Source organism: Panthera pardus, unplaced genomic scaffold (genome assembly GCF_024362965.1).
Source record: "Panthera pardus isolate Hobbes unplaced genomic scaffold, ASM2436296v1 HiC_scaffold_10, whole genome shotgun sequence".
NCBI classification, from domain to species: Eukaryota; Metazoa; Chordata; class Mammalia; order Carnivora; family Felidae; genus Panthera; species Panthera pardus.
In genome coordinates this window covers 77,177,617-77,197,537 of record NW_026526655.1, presented here as the reverse complement: position 1 = coordinate 77,197,537, position 19,921 = coordinate 77,177,617, and the positions used below count along the sequence as shown (strand labels likewise).

Here is a 19,921-nt window from a genome sequence, read left to right as displayed (position 1 = left end):
AGCCTGCTTGGGATTCTCTCCCTCCCTCTCTCTCTGCCCCTCCCCTGCTTACAGATGTGTTCTCTCTCTCTCTCTCTCTCTCTCAAAATAAATAAATAAACTTACAAAAAAAGAAATAGAATATTTTCTGCATCTCAAAAATCTTGTTGTTTTGCCTCTAAACATTACTCCTCTTCCATCAATTCCATAAGGATAACTTTTTCATGGCTTTCGCGATCACTTCCTTGCTTGTCCATTGTAGTTTTAACATTTTATCATGCATCCCTAAATACAAAATGTTAGTTTAGCTTGATTTTTTAAATTTATATATATAGGTCATACAACATGCATTCCTGAATTTATATATCTAAGTTTCGTTAATGTTTTTGTGTGATTCATTAATTTTCATTGCTAGGTAGTGTGCCATTGTAGAAAAGTACTACAGTATTTATCCATGTATTGTTGATGGACATTTGAGCTATTTCTGGGTTTGGGCAATTATGAATAGTGCTGCTATGAACATTCTTTTAAATATGTTTTGCTGTACATATCCATGCATTACTGTTAGTGATGAAATTGCTCAGTTATATTGAATACAACTTTTCAATTTTAGTAGATACTGTTAAACAGTTTTCCAAAGTAGTTACACTAATTACATTGTAGTCAGTAGTGTACGAGAGTTCCCTTTGTTTCATCTGTATCCATGCTTGGTACAGTCTTTTTAGTTATAGCCATTCTGATAAGAACAGAGTTTACATTTCCCTATTGTAAATGTGGTTTTGTTATGCGGTTTAATTGCCATATAGATATTATTGTCTGTAAATTGCCTGTTCAAGTGTCTTGCCTACTTTTCTAGTGTGTTGATTTTTTTATTGTTAATATGCAGAAGTTAATTGTATTTGAATTGATTCCCCTTTCAATTACATATTGCAAATACCTTTTCTTCTCTGTGACTTGCTTTTTCAATGTCTTTTTTCTTTTATTTAAAGTTAATTTATTTATTTTGGGGGGGGCAGGGAGAGAGAGAGAGAGAGAGAGAGAGAGAGAGAGAAAGAGACAGAGAAAAGGAGGGAGGGAGAGAGGGAGGGAGAGAATCCCAAGCAGCCTCTGTGCTGACAGCTCTCATGAATTGTGAGATTACAACCTGAATTGAAATTAAGAGTTGGGTGCTTAACAGGTTGAGCCACCCAGATGCCCCAACTTTCTCAATTTCTTAATGGAGTTTTTGATGAGGAAAAGTTTCTAATTTTAATTATAATCATATTTTTGCCTCTTTACATTTAGATCATTTCCTTTAAATTTATTTTTGTGGCTGGTTTGAGGTAGAAGTCAAGTCCTATTTTCTCTTCCAGCTGGATATCCAGTTGTTACAGAATCATGCTGAAAATTCCTCTCTTTGCCCACTGCTCTCAAATGGCATCTTTATCATAAATTAAGTGCTGTATATGTCTGTGTTTTGGGGGCCTACTATTACTTTTATTTGGGCTATTAATTTCTTCTTTCTAATTAAGCCACTATTTTAACTATTGTCATTTTTAAATTATCTATTAAGACAAGTTCCCTCACTATGTTTTTATTCCAGGAATCTTGACCTTGCCTTATTTCATACAAATTTTAGAATTACTCTGTCAAGTTTGACACACAAAAAATAATTGTTGGGATTTTAGTTGGAATTGCATTCAATCTATTGTTAAGTATATTTTTAAAGAATTAGTATGCTTAAAATATTGACTTTTTAAATCTGTGAACATAGTATATATGCTTCATTTATTTAGGTCTTTTTAATTTCTCTCAATCATATATGTCTTATACTTTGTAGTTAATTTGTCCTAGATGTTTTATGCAGTCAAATATTCTTATATATTGTCTAATTTTAAAACCTTATTTTCTTTTTGTTCCTTGAATAGAGTTTTTTTTAAATATTGAGCTTGCCTGCAGCAGATCATAAACTCACTTATTAATTCTAATATTTTAAATAGGTTCTTTTGGATTTTCTATATAAAGAGCTATGTTTTCTCTGATCAAAGATAATATTATTTAATACTTTTCAAGCTTTACCCTTTTCTTTTTCATATTTTATTCAATTGGCTGCAATGTCCAGAGCAATGCTGAAAGAAGTGGGAAGAGTGGACATTCTGCTCTTATTCCCGAGTCAAAGGCAATACTGTCACCAATTTACTGTTAAAATGCTATTTACTGTACTAATTTTTGATAAATATCATACATTAGATAGAGAAATTTATTTTTCTCTTGTTTTGCTGGGATTTTTAATCATAACTGGGTTTTGAATTTTATCAAATGCTTCCTATGTATCTATTGAGATTATCAGATTATTTAAAATTTTTTTAACGTTTATTTATTTTTGAGAGATAGAGAAACAGAGCATGAGCCAGGGAGGGGCAGAAAGAGAAAGAGATACAGAATCTGAAGTAGGCTCCAGGCTCCAAGAGCTGTCAGCACAGAGCTCCACATGGGGCTCTAACCCACAGACTGGAAGATCATGACCTGAGCCGAAGTCGGATGCTCAACCGACTGAGCCACCCAGGCACACAATTTTTCTGTTTTTACTTTGTTAATCTGATGATTTATATTGATTGGTTGTTTTTTCACAGATGTCATGTTCCAGAAGCAGAGCTGCTGCTTTCTTGGGCTTACTGTGGGACCTAGAGTGCCAGAGGATATTTTGTTTGTTCTCTACCCTTCCCTCTTTTAGAATGTCTCCCATGCTTCCATAGCAAAGTTCTTGTTGCACCCTTGTACTCCCAAGTGGCAGAGCGCTATTGCTTGTTACCAAGAATAGTGCTCCTGGTGGGTGCAGGAGGGTCCTGGGTTCCTTTCCTCCAGTCTTAACCTTAGACATGCCTTGCGCATCTGGAACTTGGGAGAATGGCTCTTTCCGCATTCCTGCCCATTCCTCCCATGGTGCCCGCCCAAACTTTTACTTGTCTCTGTGGGGTTCTTTGGTGGAAGAGGTTCCTGTTCTTCCCCCAGTGGTAGCAGATCTCTGCTTTGTGTCCTAAAAGGCTAAGTGTTGCTTTGCATTAGAGAAGGGTCTTGGGAATCAGAAAAGATTTTGTGTTTTTGTGACACCAAAGTGCTTTTTCTGGTCTCCTGCCTTGACCTCAGTCTTTCTGCTAAGCAGCTGGTAGACGTCTGAAAAAAAAAAAAATGCTTACACATGAATGCATATTCCTTTGTGTCTGGGTGATCCCAGGGTGTCTATATTGTTCTGGTGACCCATTCTGGCCTTCAAGTATTTGTTACAATTTTAGCTATTTTCTTCTTACCTTCTTTCATAATGAGCACCTGTTCTTCTCATGTTCTATCAAAGGTGAAAAGGCTCATATGTCCTGTCTCTCCTCGGAATGGCTGTTACCCTTTGAAATTTGGTTAATCTCTTTGCCTTGCAACTCCAGCTCTCTTATGAGCTCAAGAAAAGTTATTATTTTGTAGATTATCTGGCCTTTTCTTACTGTTAGGGTAAGAGCAATATTCTCTGGTGGCTTTTGACTTTCAAAGTATTAGAAGCAAAACTGCATTTTTTTCACATATATTTTAACTCAACTTTTCAAGTGTTCCAAAGCAAGATGAGTTTTTTCCTTTACATTACTTAGTCGGCAATTACTGGAGCCAGAAATCTCAAATTAATGCTATCTTCAGTAGTATTTCCACACAAAAGTGAGTTGTTGCTATCACTGTTTTGTGAGCAATTGAAGCTCAACGGATTATGCGTAACAAGATTTCATTGTTTTAAATAAGGTGAAGTTCAAGTTTTTTTCCTGCAAAAGGAACTCTGGCCAATGGCATTGTGGAGCTGGGATTGTGGTACCTTGTTCATTAGAGAATCTAGTCTCCTTCTGTAGTCCTGTTCTAGCATCTTGGTCATATCACTTCATCCTCAAGGGTTTTCCAGTGGTTTAACATGACTACTGGAGCACAGCCATCAGTTGTATTTGTATTCTATGCAGCAAGAATGGAAAAAAAAAATACTGCAATAGCAAAGGGGCATGCTACCAGCTGATTTAGCTTTCTTCAAGGAAATTCTGTGTAAACTCTACCCAATATTTTCTACCTAAGCATCATTACTCTTTGTTGCAAAAGTAGCTGGTGTGTATAGTATTTTTGCTGCACACACAATGGCTCTGAATATGTCCCTAGTAGGGGAGACGATGATAGCTATTTGGTGGGCTCTTAGCAATCTCACTCGCAATTAGAAGATGGGCAAAATGCATTCTGGTAATCTAATTTCTGAAGCAGAATGATGTGGGTTAAAATGCACAGATTCTATCATAAAACAGAGATGTTGATCTCTGGGTTCTGATCTCAGCTCTGCAAATTGCTAGTTATGTGACCTTGAGCCAAGGTTCTTATCCTAACTTGTTCTACTTTCTCAGTTGTAAAGGGGTATGATAATTAGTATCTTAAAACATTTTGGTGAGGGTAGAATATGATAATATATGCAAAGGGTCTGTCACATAGGAAAGGATCAATAAATAGTATGTTTTATATTACTCATCTTATATTAACATTAGATTCAGTAATTTAAGGGAGGACAGAGTTTATTCAAGCCTAATACTGATTGATAGGTCAGGAAGGCAATTTACCTTGTTTTTCTTGGATGAAGCTTTATCTTTTAGATGGGATTGAGAGTCTCCATTTCTACCCTTTAAATATATCATTTTTATACTTTGAACCATAGTGAAATATTGCTCAAAATTTAGGTTTCTGATAGCAGCACTTTATGTAATGTCGAACCAAGAGACAGATAAGATGACTTCCAGTTTGAATTCTACCATTAAAAGTTATGAAACTTGTGAAAGTCATTGTAACCCTCTGGACATCAGTTTTGTCAGCTGACAAAGCAGTTAGGTAGCTGAACTGACCTCCACCACCTATGTGACAGCTTTAAAGCACCATGATTCTATGCAGTTCTCCTTGCCCCAGACATAGCCTCTTGTCAAAAGAAACATCCTAAAGATCTTCAAATAAAATGATAAAGACTTAATTACTTGAATCGAAGTTGAATTTTTACAGGAACTGGCTTTGTTGTGAAGTTTTTCCAGTTCTGAAATGAAAAATAGGTATGAACTGAACAACAACATGGTGTTGTATTTAGAAAACTGGCTTCCAGTTCTGGTTGTGGAGATTGCTTGCTTAGAGAAAGTGTGTCACTTTGGGAAAGTCACTTAAATTCTCTGTGCCTTAGATTGCTCATTTATAAAATGGGCAATATATATTAAGGGCATGATGAGGATCAAATGAAATAAGAACAGTGTGAAAGTACTTTGAAAAATTGCATAATTTCAATGCTAAACCCTTTAAAAATTTTTTTAATGTTTATTTATTTTTGAGAGAGAGAGAGAGACAGAGAGAGAGACAGAGAGAGAGAGAGAGAGAATGAGAAGGGGAAGGGCAGAGAGGGAGACACAGAATCTGAAGCAGGCTCCAGGCTCCAGCTGTCAGCACTGAGCCCAATGAGGGGCTCAAACCCATGAACCATGAAATCATGACCTGAGCTGAAGTTCGAGGCTTAACCAACTGAACCATCCAGGAGGCCCCTCAATGTTAAGCTCTTTAGAAAGTCCAGTGGGTAAAGAACAGAAAAATGCCCACATTCTGTAACATGGAGATTGTACAATAAAACGTTATAAATAAAATGCAAGGAAATAAAGTGACTAAGGACCTCTGTTTTATTTTACTTTTCATTATTTTGTTAAGTTTATTTATTTCTTTTGAGAGAGAACCAGAGAGTGTGAGCAGGGGAGAGGCAGAGAGAGAGGGAAAGAATCTCAAGCAGGCTCCCTGCTACCAGCACAGAGCCTAACACAGGACCCCAACCCAGGAAAGTGTGAGATCATGACCTGAGCCGAAATCAAGAGTCCGATGCTCGGCTGACTGAGCCACCCAGGTGCCCCAGACCTCTCTTTTTAACTTTATGTTACATTTTGCAAATCTATTTTTCTGTACACATTACGTTGTAGGATGTTATTGGTCTTAGACACTTCAGAAACCAGACTAGCAAGGCATATCTATGACTTTGTGCATGAAGTGTCTTCTTGAGATATATTTCTGGATGTGATCTTTGTATCTGAGGCATTCCGCTTCGTTCCAGTGTGGCTGAAGCGAATAGCAAATCTTTTGCAGTGTGTGGCTATTAGTGCTGTCTGCTCTCCTCAATTTGCCCATCTGAATTGACAGTTAAAGCTCCTTTTCTATAAATAGCAAGTTATTAGTTAAAGCATGGTTGCCATATGGCCAAATAGTCTCTATTGTTAAAGTGATTAAATGCAGTAGCGATGCCCAGTCTTTAAGAAGATACTATGTTCTGTGATAAAAGCCTGGGGATTATTTTTATTCCCAAACTAAAATGTATCAAGCTTATATAGCCTCTGTTTCTATATGCGTATGTATATTTATTCATCTTGTCACTACTTTTTAAAACTCTCAAAAAATGCCGTATGTATATTAAAGTGTGCAAAGTGCACTAATATTAAGTATACAGATTGATATATCTGTCCTTTTTACATAGCTATACACTTGTGTTACTACTACCCAGACTGAGATATAGAACCAATCCCCAAGAAGTTCCCCGTACTTCTCTCCCTGTCAATAACCTTTTGGTTTTTAATATTTAAAAAAAAATTGTCTTTATGCTAATAAGCTTCCAAAAAGTAATTAAGTATTTTGAAGCACAGTTCCAATCTTATAAATTTGCTGGAAGTATTAACAATTATGATGACAAATAAAAACCTCTGTACAATGCTGAATAATGCAATAAACTATAATAATGATATTGTAAGTAATAAACTTCATTAGATGCTCACTGAAATCAAACAGAATTGCAAAGCGGAAACCTCATACAGTTCTATCCAAATCCCCCACCTGCGAACCAAAAAATAGAGCTGCCACACAGGCTGGTGAATGTTCTATTGGTCATGTTGCCAGGCAACCTCAGTCAGTACTGGAGACACCCAATTGAGCAGCAAAGACTCAGACTAGAAGGTATCTTGGAAACAGAAGGGTCCAGCTGAAGGAGAGGAAGGGAGGAGGGAGACAGAAAAATAAAGAGTGCCACTTGAACATTTATACATATTGGTCATGACCACAAACAATATTTTTCCTAGCAACATGCAGCTAGTTTAGAGTGAAATTCTTGGGGTTTCTACTTCCTTCACTGCGTTTTCTCCCTCGCTGCGTCTACAGGTATGAGTGCAAAGGTTTGGTAAGATGCATCATCATTAAGTCATTTTCAGCACATTCAAGCCATGCTAACTAAAAGTTCATTGAGATTTGAATCAGACAGTATTATATCTGATTTGTCATGCTTAAAACAATCTCACTTTTAAATTGATATACTTTCTTTAAAAAAGATGGAAAATACAACATGAAATCCTCACCACCTGAGTTAATCCTCTTCTTGGAAGGTAAAAGTAAAAAGGAAGAGCGAGGGAGGCGTGCCGAAGTCCTCTGGGAGGGCGTCAGAGGAGGTGCTGCCCACCAAGGAGATGGGGCAAAAATCTGGGATGATGACCTCAGCTGAGCCCTCTACTCTGAGATGCAACTTTCATGTATTTTTCTAGAAATTTGTCTTCCATTCTCCACAGTTCTCTTTTTTTAAGTTTATTTATTTTTGAGAGAGACAGAGAGAGTGCGAGTGGGGGAGGGTCAGAGAGAGAGGGAGACACAGAATCAGAAGCAGGCTCCCGGCTCAGAGCTTTCAGCACAGAGCCCAACACGGGGCTGGAACTCACAAACCCTGAGATCGTGACCTGAACTGAAATCAGACACTTAACCAACTGAGCCACCCAGGCTCCCCCATTCTCCTCAGTTTTATATAAAAGCTTTTCTACTTTACTATGCTCTACTCTCCTTCTTTCTTAACTGCTGACATACAGGGAAAACAGCCTCCATGAGCCAGGAAGCTCCTGCTAATTTACCACTACCCACACATTCTTTCATTCTTCCCTTCTGATGCTTCTTCCTCTTTAAGCCAAAGCCTTCACGCATGTTCTGGATCTTGTACCTGTGTATGTTCTAAAAGCCCTGACTCAAAGAAGTATTTTCTTTCTTCTGCATCTTTAGCCTTCTTCCTCTCCCCTGATTTCCTGATTTCTTCCCATCGGCATTAGACATGTCAAAGGATCGTTCCCCTTATAAACAAACCTGCATCTGTGCACAAATCCTCCCTTTATTCCAAGTCCACCTTCACCTACCCGGGAACTCTTGTCTCTACTCATAGCTAGACGTTTCCCGGAATATGTATATTCTCAGTCTTAAACCTGCATCCTCCACTCACCCCAGACCATACCGGGCACTTGCTTTTTCTGTTTGTCTGAAATTGTTCTTTCTAAGGCCACAAAAATTAGTTCTGGGGCTGTCTAGAGAACATATGTTTTTGATCTCTTGGCATAACTTTGTACCATTGATCACTTCCTCTCTTTTAAAACATTCTTTTTGTTGGAATTTACAATGTTGTGTGCTCCTGTTTTTGTTTTTGTTTTTCTTTCTTCCCCGGATAGCCCTTGCCCATTCTTACCTGTGGGCTTACCTTTCTTTTAAATTCGTACTCTATAAGGTTCTTTGTGGCACCCTCTTTTTTCTTCCCCTCACACTCACACTCTCACTGAACACATTTGTCCAACTTCCATGGCTTTAGTTAACGCTGGTTTGCTGACTCCCCCAGCTTCCCCTCTCCTGAAATTCGTTTCTTATACTCACCTGCCTTGGCGACTCCACCTGTGTGTCCCGCAGGAGCCTTTGGATCATCAGTCTACCAGCAAATTTATGCATACTCCTATTTTTTTTATAGTAAACTTAATTTTTCAAAGTATAAAAAAGTGATGGAATGCATAAAGAACAAAATAAAAATAAAATCAGTACTCTCTCTTAAAACTTTAAATATTTTTTTTACAGAAAAGTTGTCACATAATTGGATATTTCTCTACTTTGTACACAATTATTCTTACTCTCTACAGAAAGGCTGTTTCTTAACTTTTCATCTGGTGATGAGGTGATGGCAAACATCAAAATCCTGCTTTTAACAGAATGGTAGTAAAAATGCCTCAGTGATTTAAGTTGAAAACGGTGCATTGGTACATAGCTCTGACACTCGGTTATCGGGAATGTACAAATGTCTTTTTATTCAAAAATATAAAATAAATTATCCAGAAGCATGGACAATGACTGCGGTAAAGCATTACATTGTTGTCAACTGAAACCAGTAACTGATGGTTATAGTGATTTTCTTAAATAACAGCGAGCCTTTTCTCCGGTCATTTCCTTCATCTGACTTTTCTGAAGTTATTGTTGAGGACCTCTGCCTTGAGTGCCCTCTCACAGTTCATTCATAATGGTAAAGCACTATTCTAGGAATTAGAACATGCCACCTCCCACACCACCTCCCCTTCCACCCATTCTGCCCATTCCAGGGTCCTTCTCTTTAGGAATTCCGGTGGCCACAACTTCCGCTGTAGTTAACTGAGAGGCCACCGCAGCAGCCTTCAGTAAAGCAGTTTTAACAACCGTAGTTGGATCAGCGATTCCTTTTTCAACCATATTCACAAAATCTCCTTGCATAGCATTATAACCAACTTCTGAGGAACTTTTGCATAGTTTTCACAACTATCAATGGTCCTTCAACACCTGCATTTTCAGAAATGGTCATTGCGGGAATTTTGAGTATTCTCTTAATAATGTCTGTACCAATTTTCTGATCTTTGTTAGCTGGAGTTATGGAATCCAAGGCTAGAATGCACTGAAGCAGGGCACAACCCTCTCCCAGAACAGTGCCTTCTTCAACAGCAGCTCGTGTAGCATTGAGGGCATCTGTAATTCCTTCTTTCCACTCACTTCAACATCATTTGTCTCACCAACCTTCAGCACACCTGCTCCATCTGAGAGTTTTGTCAGATATTCACTCAGTTCTTCCTTTTCATATTCACTAGTTGTGCTATCTAACTGCTCAGTGATTTCTTGAATACATTTTTTATCGTGAGCCTTGTCATCTTTCGTCATGATGACCTCTCCTAATTTTCCTAAGTTGTGAGGATGAACATCTTTGAGATTTATTTTATTTTTAAATTTTTTTTAACGTTTATTTATTTTGGGGACAGAGAGAGACAGAGCATGAACGGGGGAGGGGCAGAGAGAGAGGGAGACACAGAATCGGAAACAGGCTCCAGGCTCTGAGCCATCAGCCCAGAGCCCAACGCGGGGCTCAAACCCACGGACTGCGAGATCATGACCTGAGCTGAAGTCGGACGCCCAACTGACTGAGCCACCCAGGCGCCCCAGCATCTTTGAGATTTAGAGGCAATCCTTCTTCTCCCAACACTGCACCATCAGTAGCAACAGCCACATCTTTAAGCTGGTTCTTTCTATTGTCACCGAAACCTGAAACTTTGACTTGCTACAACCTGAAGACCAACTTTTAGCTTCTTCAAAACCAGTGTACTCAGAGCTTCTCCATTAACATCTTCAGCATTTTATGACCAAAGGCTTATGATGAGCGTTGGCAATTTCAAGAGCAGGTACGATGGACTGAACATTGGAAATTTTCTTTTTGCTCAATACAACATAGGCATCTTAGAATTTACATTTCTGACCTTTTTATGTACTAACAAAGTTTAGAGAAATATAACGTCGATCAAACTTCATGCCTTCAGTAATTTCTAATTCATCCTTTAGTGTTTTTCCATCCATTACTATAATGACACCCTTTCTTCCAAACCTTTTCGTTGCATCAGAAATGATGTTGCCAATTCCTTTGTCTCCCTTTGCAGAAATCATAGCAATCTGAGCAATTTCTTCAGGGGTATTCACGGATTTAGACTGCTTCTTAGTTTAGCAATTACAGCATTAACAGCTGACATGACACCTCTCCTGATTTCCATAGGATTAGCACCTTTGCTAATCTTCTCGGAGACTTCTTTGGCAATAGAGCGTGCCAGGACACTGGCAGCAGTAGTGCCACCTCCAGCCTCTTCAATTGTGTTATCGGCAAAATCCTGAACAAATTTAGCACCAGTATTTTTATATTTACCTTTTAAGTCAATGGACTTTGCAACAATCACACCATCTTTTTTTTACTCTGGGATTTCCCCAACTCTGTTCAGTAATCACTGTTCTTCCCTTTGGCCCCACAGCAATGGCTACAACATCTGGTAAAAGGTCTACACCTTGAAGCATTAAGGCTTGGGCATTCACACCAAATTTTATGTCTTTGGCATAGGCCTGAGTGAGATGAGGAGCCAGTGTTGTGGACACTGGCCTCATTTGGTGAAGGACTGTAATGGAAGCAGTTCTGCGGGGCAACAGCAAAGCCCGTGGGCCGTGAGGCAGGCCACTGGAAGTGAGTCAAGGCACCAATACTCTTAACAGTGGCGTTGGCCCCAGAAATCTTAATCTTGAACAGGTCTTTGATTTTATCTGGAATTGCTGTATTATAAGCTCAGTGAAGTAAGTTGTCCTGCATCTAGCAAAGGGCTGGAAGCATATAGGTACTTCACTTTGCCAAATGAGAGAAATAAATAGCTTCTATTTGAATAAATCTTAAATGCTTCTCTCTTTTTGAGTTGTATTAACAAATTATTTTGTTCATAATATTGATCATAATAATAGTGATAGCTAACATGTACTGATTAGTTACTGTGTCCCATTTCCTCTGATTCTCATTCTATGTACGTAATTTTACCATGCCCTTACAAGCAGGTATTGTTCTTATTGCCATTTTGTAAACCTGGGAACAACTGGGGTTAGCCTGGGCAAATTAATCTCTGCAGTATCTCCAAATGAAACGGTGGTGGAGGTGAGGACTTAAATCAAAGTCTGTGTAATACTCCTAACCATACTATATTGTGATGAAGTTTAGAGAAAAACAAATGAAACAAAACACCCCAACACTTTATGTATTTCTGTCTCTTTGGTACCAATATTTATTGTTGTGATACCTGTGCTGTTATTTCAGCATCTCAGTACTCGCACTTGATTGGCCCATGACTATAAACACAGTCTTTCTTAGGTGTTAAAATTACCATTTTGGTTTGGTTTGAAATGAAGAAGGAACTGAGAATATACAGTCAGGCCTGGAATAAGAGAAAAGGAGTTTCTGTAAAATGGCAAGTGGAGATGATGGGAGAACTTTGGGATAGCCAGGGGAAATGGTGTCATCTCCACAGAAGAAGAAGACAAGAACTGGAAAGTTGGGGAAAGAATGGAAGAAACATCTGATGATATATCCCGCAGAGCCGATTTCAAATTGAAGTGAAAATTCCTGGTTAGGTGATTTTTATAAGTTAAAAAAAAAAAAAAAAAAAAAAAAAAGGAGGAGACTATGGAGAGGAAATGAGATGAGTGAAAAATGAATCTAAAAATATGGTGAAGAGAAATAAGATTTAAATATGATCAAAGAGAAATATAATTGAATAAAATGAGAAGAGTGGGAATAACCAGGAATTAAAAATGGCGTAAAGAAAAAGATCCAATACATCAGTAATAGGCTTCATTGATTCAGATTGCTGCCTTTGTAGGTATCTGCCAGAAATGTGGAGCAAAAAGAAAAATAAAATGTTGATTACTGTTCTGCACTGGGGTGGAGCTCTGAATGAATGTGGGACATCTGAGCATCTTTATACTGATTGCATTTTTTTTTTTTTTTTTTTTTTGCAGCAGAGGAATCATACTAGCATTTTCTTTCTCAGTTTGAACAATGTTTCATTCTGCAGAAATTAATAGATAAGACACGTCGTAATGGAGCACACTCACTGATTTGTTTGGATGTCAATCAGTGGTTAGAATGTATTTACTAGGATTATCAAAATCAAAAGAAAACATTATAACCATCCAGCCACATAAAGTATAATCTTCCCGTGGGCGAACCAGATGTTACTGATATTGAAGCATTATACTTTTGCTATTTGAGCTATAAAACTATAAAACCTTTGCAGAAAATTTATGAACTATTTGCTTTTAGAATTTGAACTTTGACTCACAAATAAACTGTAATAAGAAAAAATGTCCATTAATAACTCATTGTTTCTCACTGCAATATTGTAAACTACAAAAATCTTATTTCTAGAAAAGATATCTAACAATTGAGGCAAAATTAAGTAGGGTGGTAATCATTTCTCTCCTGCCCCCCACTGTTCTCCAGCCTCCCACCATATTCCACATAGCTCATTTCTGGTAAATAATTCTGAAAGAAAAATTATTTCCAGAAGTTGATTTAATTGACAATGACTGGCACAAAGTGATAAATGGACATACAGTTTTTGGTGACCTAGAGACTTAGTATTATTTAATTATTGCATTAAAATGAGAATTAAGGTCATTTAAAATAGCATTTTTAGATTAGACATTTAAAAACAGACCATAGGATAGATTATATTTGTTGTACAGTACATCTTTTACATTTTTTTTTTGTCTCAGTGGAAACAAATAATATGGGTGCTTGCTTTTAATAGGGAGTTTTTGCTCGTGGTAATTTGCTTTTTGAATCTAATCATTCTGTCATTAACTCAATAATGATTTTTTTCAGATTACAGGATACTATTGATGGAGACCACGTTTTTCTGTAGCAGCAATCACTGTAGTTCTCAGGCACTTTATTTAGCATGCCATTTTAATCTAAATCATATAGAAGGGAAGAGCCTTTTGGGGCTCAAGTAGGTATGTCTTTAATATATTAAAGTTTCCTTACATGAGCAACATAAAATTCATTCATTTGTTTCTTCTTAGTTGAATTTGAGGAAATATAGGTTGCAACAGTGAGAGTGATTAGAAGTGAGTAGTCTTCTTCAGGAAACCATCAAAATCCTCAGAGGAGGACACAGGCAGCAACCTCTCTGACCTTGGCTGCAGCAACTTCTTACTAGGCACATCTTTAGAGGCAAGGGAAACAAAAGCAAAAATGAACTATTGGGACCTCATCAAGATAAAAAGCTTCTGCACAGCGAAGCAAACAATCAACAAAACTGAAAGGTAGCCTATGGAATGGGAGAAGACATTTGCAAATGACATATCTGATAAAGGGTTAGTATCCAAAATCTATAAAGAATTTCTCAAACTCAACACCCCCAAAACAAAGAATCCAGTTATAAATAGGGCAGAGGACATGTGTAGACACTTTTCTAAAGAAGACATACACATGGCTGACAGAGATATGAAAAGATGCTCAATATCACTCGTCATCAGGGAACTAAAAATCAAAACCACGATGAGATACCACCTCATTCCTATCAGAATGGCTAAAATTAACAACACAGGAAACAGAAGGTGTTGGTGGGATGCGGAGAAACCCTCTTGCACTGGTGTCGGGAATGCAAACTGGTGCAACCACTCTGGACAATAGTATGGAGTTTCCTCAGAAAGTTAAAAATAGCACTACCCTACAATGCAATGATTTTACTACTAGGTATTTTCCCAAAGAATACAAAAATACAGATTTGAAAGGATACATGCACCCCGATGTTTACAGCAACACTGTCAACAGTAGGCAAACTATGGAAAGAGCCCAAATGTCCTTCAACTGATGAATTGATAAAGAATGTGTGGTATATGTACACATTGGAATATTAGCCATCACAAAGAATGAAATCTTACCATTTCCAATGATGTGGTTGTAGAGTGTATTATGCTAGGTGAAATAAGTCATAGAAAGGGAAATACCATTTGATTTCACTCAAATGTGGAATTTAAGAAACAAAACAGATGAACATATGGGATGGAGAAAAAGAGAGAGGGAAACAAACCATGAAAGGCTCTGTAAGATAGAAAACATACTGAAGGTTGATGGAGGGATGTGGGTGGGAAATGGGCTAGATGGCTGATGGGTACTAAGGAGGGCACTTATTATGATGAGCACTGGGTATTGTACATAAGTGATTGACCACTGAATTCTACTCCTGAAACCAATATTCCACTGTATGTTAATTAACTAGAATTTAAATAAAAATTTAAAAAGAAAAAAAAAAGAAATGAGTAGTCTTCCTCAATTTCAATCATTGCTTTTAAATACTGGTCCTGATGGTTTTGGGAAGGTATTTATTTGGAATAAAAACCACAAATGCAACCAAAAAAAGATAGTTCCTGAGTCCTGCATGAGACTCAGGTTTGGAAAGTTAGCTAGTTTCTTGAAAGGAATGTAGAGTTTTAATAGAATTTTATGTGGGGGCTAACTTTTATCTTTCCAAAGTCACATAGATTCTGTAACAGTAGACAGTTTTGGAAACAAAAAAGAGAAATCTGGAAACAGAATGCTTAAATCAGCCTTAATTTTAATAGGGAGTTCTGCCCTCCTTTTCCTTCTCACTTACTGTCTTTTGTGAAATTCTTTTGACAGTCCTTTGGGTCTGTTCTCTCTATGTGTTACATTTCATCATAGCTCCGTGTGTGGTCATACACTCACGTATATGTATGCACAAATATCACATCACTAAGAATTTTATACTTTATCACTATTACATGGTAATTTTCTTACTTTCAGGCAAAACATATATTTTGCCATCATTCAGTTAATATATACTATTTCTGGATAATTTGAAAATTAGTAAAAATAATGGGAGGAATGAAAAAAATCCACACATTTGCCTCTGTTCTTTCTAGTACTTTTATAAGAAAAAGGTAAAAAAAATAGTTGTGATTATAGTCTATAAACAAGTGTGTATGTTAAATTGTTGAATTTTACAAGTATCATATAAGCTTTTTTCATGTTATTACAAAATTGCATAAGTTTCTAACAGCAGCATAATATTCTGTCAATTAGTTACGTATCTATTTTGAACTCCTTTTAATAAACAATGATGTGATACCATCTCCCTGTATAAAGCGTCTTCTGTCTTATAGGGCTTTTAAAGAGAGTTTTCCAGTAGAGAAATTATTGGTTCAAAGTATATGATTATTTTTAAGAAAATAGGTAATAGAGTTATACTTATTTCTAATAAACCACATTTTTCCCAAGAAGTTTCTATCATTTTACATTACCCACAAAGTAAAAAAGGACCCACTTCATCCCACCTTTGCTGATATATAATTTTGTCAAAACCAGTATTTACTTTTTATGTACAGTTCTCCAGTTAGCACAATCCTTAATTGAATTAATAGGTAGTTTTCCCTGAAGACAAGGAAAATGTTGCTTTGTTTTTGGTCTGCTTGTTCATTTGCTTGTACATTAATGGTAATCTCTGCTCAACTTTTATATCTTGAAAAAAGTTATATCTTTCCCTTTCTCATGTGTTTTTGGGAAGTTTCCCTAATTTATAATACTTCTATGTTTTCTGTTATTGGATTATATACTCCATTATATTAGATTCCTTTATATTGATTAACAAGTTACACTCTTTAGCAATTTGATAAGACAAGATTGCTTTGCTGATACGAATACGAATTTTCATTCTTTGGGTATCTACTAATTTTACTTTACTGTTAATTAATTGGAGACTAATTAATCAATATTCTGATTTTTAATTCTTTATTTATGTCTTCCCTCTAATTGCCTGTCTTTTAAAGCCCTTAATTTATGATTAATAACTTTGCCAGGAAGGTTGCAGGAAATAAACAAAACATAAACTGAAGTTGCAAATCAATGTAATAACTAAGTATATGGTAGCTTTATTACAGTGGACTTTTTTTTTTCCCCTTGGAGTGGAGGACTGAATATTTTACCTGTTATTTTTGGAAAGAGTGGGCATTTCTTTCACATATCAATTATGCTTAAAAATTCACTATATTAAAATATTCAAGCAGGCAAATAAAATTTTATTTACATTTATGCAGCTCTAAGGTAAAATTTCAGAAAGCTCTAACCAATTTTCTAGAGTTTTCTGTGATCAAATCTCTTTTCCTTTGTGCTGCTAGGGTCCTTTTGTGCCCTAGAGTTCTGGGCTTTTCTTTGACTCCCCCCCCCCCCCTTTTATTTTGTATCCCACTAATTGCCAGCTGGAGCAGAGTGATTCTGATATAAATTTAAAGATAATTTAATATTATTTTTCATTATATTCTACAAATAAATGCCTCTGTTTTGGAAAGAAAGCCTGGAGAAGAAATAGCCTCTGTATGCTCCCCATTTCAAATAAGGAACACTTGTAATTCATTCCTTACACCTTTGGTTATGAAGAATTGAAAAGCCTTAAGGCCAGCTAGGAAGCTGAGGTTAAGGTTTTCTAATGGTTTGATATCTCAGTGGAAACATTTATTTTCTTTTTAATCATGTGATTTATGGCAGAAGATGGCCAGCTCACTGGCAGATGTCTGCTGGGAACTGTCTAAATGCTCTAGTGTTGTCTTAAATCTCTAGGTTTTATATCCAGTTGAACATTTTGGATTTCTGTTTTTCCCTCTTGGTAACTATTAATGAACAAGGTTAAACTACTGGTATGCCATTTTATAAGATGAATACTGAGCTGTCATTAAATACCTGAAACAAATAAATGATGAACAATTTTTAGGTTGATGAATACACTTTTTAAAACTATTGAATTTCATTATCTTTTTGAAGGTCATATATACTTTTTACAAGCTTTCTTTATGAAGACTTAATTTCATTATGTTTTAATGATAATCTATTGCTTGTAAAGTCTCATTAACATATATTTTAGGCTTTGACATTTGTAACATTTTCATAAAATGTATATTCCTATACTCAACCATGACTAAAAAGACCAGTGTGTAACAGACAGTCTTAACAAGTGGCATCTGCCTTATAAATATTCTATATAGAGTTTCACTCTTCTTTCAATCTCTCTATGCTCAATAATTCCATTTTTTTTTGCTGCATTGTCTCACATTAATAATTACATATAATAACTACATTAAAAAGAGTTTCACATATTGGAATCATTCCTAATGTTTCACATATCTCCGTTCTTATCTCTACTCCAATAGTCTTCTGTGACTCCCCTACTGGGTCCCAAACCAGAAGGCAGGGCTTATGTCTTTCTATATCTTTTATGTTTCATGCCAAGCACATTGATGGCATCTGTGTAGGCACTCAATTGTAACTGTAGGATAAATTAAAGAAATACTTAAATTTTTCTAACTAGGTTAATAGTTTTATGCTGAAAGTAATACATGCTTATATTAAAATTCAAACCTACGAAAGACTATAAATCAGTTCCACTCTTGAGAAATTATCAAGGTTTAGGTGACAAATGAAATAGCAGTCAGACTGCCAGCCACAAGAGCTGGTTCACTCGAGCAGGCCATGTGATTATTTTGCCAGGCTCTGAGGCTGGATTGAGGTGACAGGGAGAACGTGAACTGTCCCCACCCCTTTCCTCCATCTCTTGGAATGCAATCTGTTTTCTCCCCAGGTGTCAAGGTTGTTAATCTCCCTTGAAAGCCATGAAATTTGTTGTGTCTTAGCTCAATAAATATAGCTGCATCTCTGTTTTCAATTATCTCCTACTCTGATCCAGACCTTTCATATGGAAGAGGTAAATGTAAAAAGGAAGGAGATATTTTTACAAAATTACAGATTTCCTTCATGTTGGCTCACATGCGCCACCGTAGGGGCATTCAGTTAGCAGCAGGCACAACCAAGAGCTTCTTGCCCTATGCTCTGGCACCATGTTGATCAAGAGGAAGATGACCCAGAATTAAATTTGAATACTCTAGTCCCCTTTTGTCTGGGCTGTTACCTAAAGGTATACTAGTCAGGCTGGCTTGGGGTTCTTACTACGGCCAACAAAAAAAAATGCGCTATGGACTGGGTGGAATCCTGTATTTTCAGAATGGTTTTACGGAATTTCCTACCCCTTTCATTAGTAGGTGGTCAATAAAAGACCCCTTTTTGAGGAAAGGCCAAATTTAGTAAGCCAACTTCCTTGTTCAGGTGGGTGGACCGGGAGTTGATTAGAAGGTTGGTTAGGTATCTTTTCTTCGGTCATTTTTTGAGGACATCATTCCAACAGTCAGCAAAAAACTTTGAATGGTAGGAAGTGTAGAAAATCCATCTGATACCATGATTATCATTCCATTTTTGGGTGGCCTTTGTGACAAAAGACATACCATTGTCAGACTGCAAATGGCCTGAAAATAAGAAAACATGACCCACTTTAGTTTTGTGGGCCACAGTGGTGTGGCCATAGGTGGCTGAATAGACTAAGACAGCAACACTGTAACCTGAGACCAGGTAGGGCTGTGACTTGGGTAGGTTGGTAACTTAGGTGTCTGTACCAAACACCGCCGTATTCAAACAGAGCTGTTCAGAATGGATAACTCTACATAGACAGAAATTAGATTAGTGGTTACCTAGGGCTAGAGTCCATGAGAACATTAGGAGATTATAGCAAAGGGGAACTGTTTGCTTTTGGGGTAACAGAAGTGTTCTAAAATTGTGCATAGCTCTGTGACTGTACTACAAGCCATTGCATTGTACACTTTAAATTAGTGAATTATATTGTCTATACGCTCTATCTCAATAAAGCTGTATTTTTAAAAGGGAGTTAGGAGTGGTGGCTTGGTGGCAACAGGGGAATTGGTAAGAAGTGAGTCAAATCTGAAAGCAGAGCCAATGGAATTTGCTGCATGATCAAATAAGAAATTAAAAAAAAAGAAAAGAGAGAGAGTTCCACGGGAAACAAGTGTTGTCAAGGATTTGGAGAAAAGGGAACCCTCTTATACTGTTGGTGGGATTGCAAACTGGTGCAGCCACTCTGGAAAGCAGTATGGTGGTTCCTCAAAAAGTTAAAAATAGTACTACCCTACAATCCAGCAATTACTCTACTAGGTATTTACCCAAAGGATACAAAAATACTAATTTGAAGGGATACATTCACCTCAATGTTTGTAGCAGCATTATCAACATTAGCCAAGTTATGGAAAGAGCGATGATTGGGTAAAAAGTTGTGGTATGTGTACAAATCTTGCCATTTGTAATGATGTGGATGGAGCTACAGAGTATTATGCTAAGCAAAATAAATCAGAGAAAGATAAATACTGTATGATT

At 36.9% G+C, this 19,921-nt stretch overlaps 1 protein-coding gene and 1 pseudogene across 4 annotated transcripts in view; one reads left to right on the top strand and one right to left on the bottom strand.

Moving 5' to 3' along the window:
* The window catches only part of GALNT13 (polypeptide N-acetylgalactosaminyltransferase 13), a 540,913-nt gene that overhangs the window by 42,674 nt on the left and 478,318 nt on the right, over nt 1–19,921 (top strand). The gene's annotated exons all lie outside the window — the stretch shown is intronic.
* On the bottom strand, nt 9,257–11,974 carry LOC109269513 (60 kDa heat shock protein, mitochondrial-like; annotated as a pseudogene).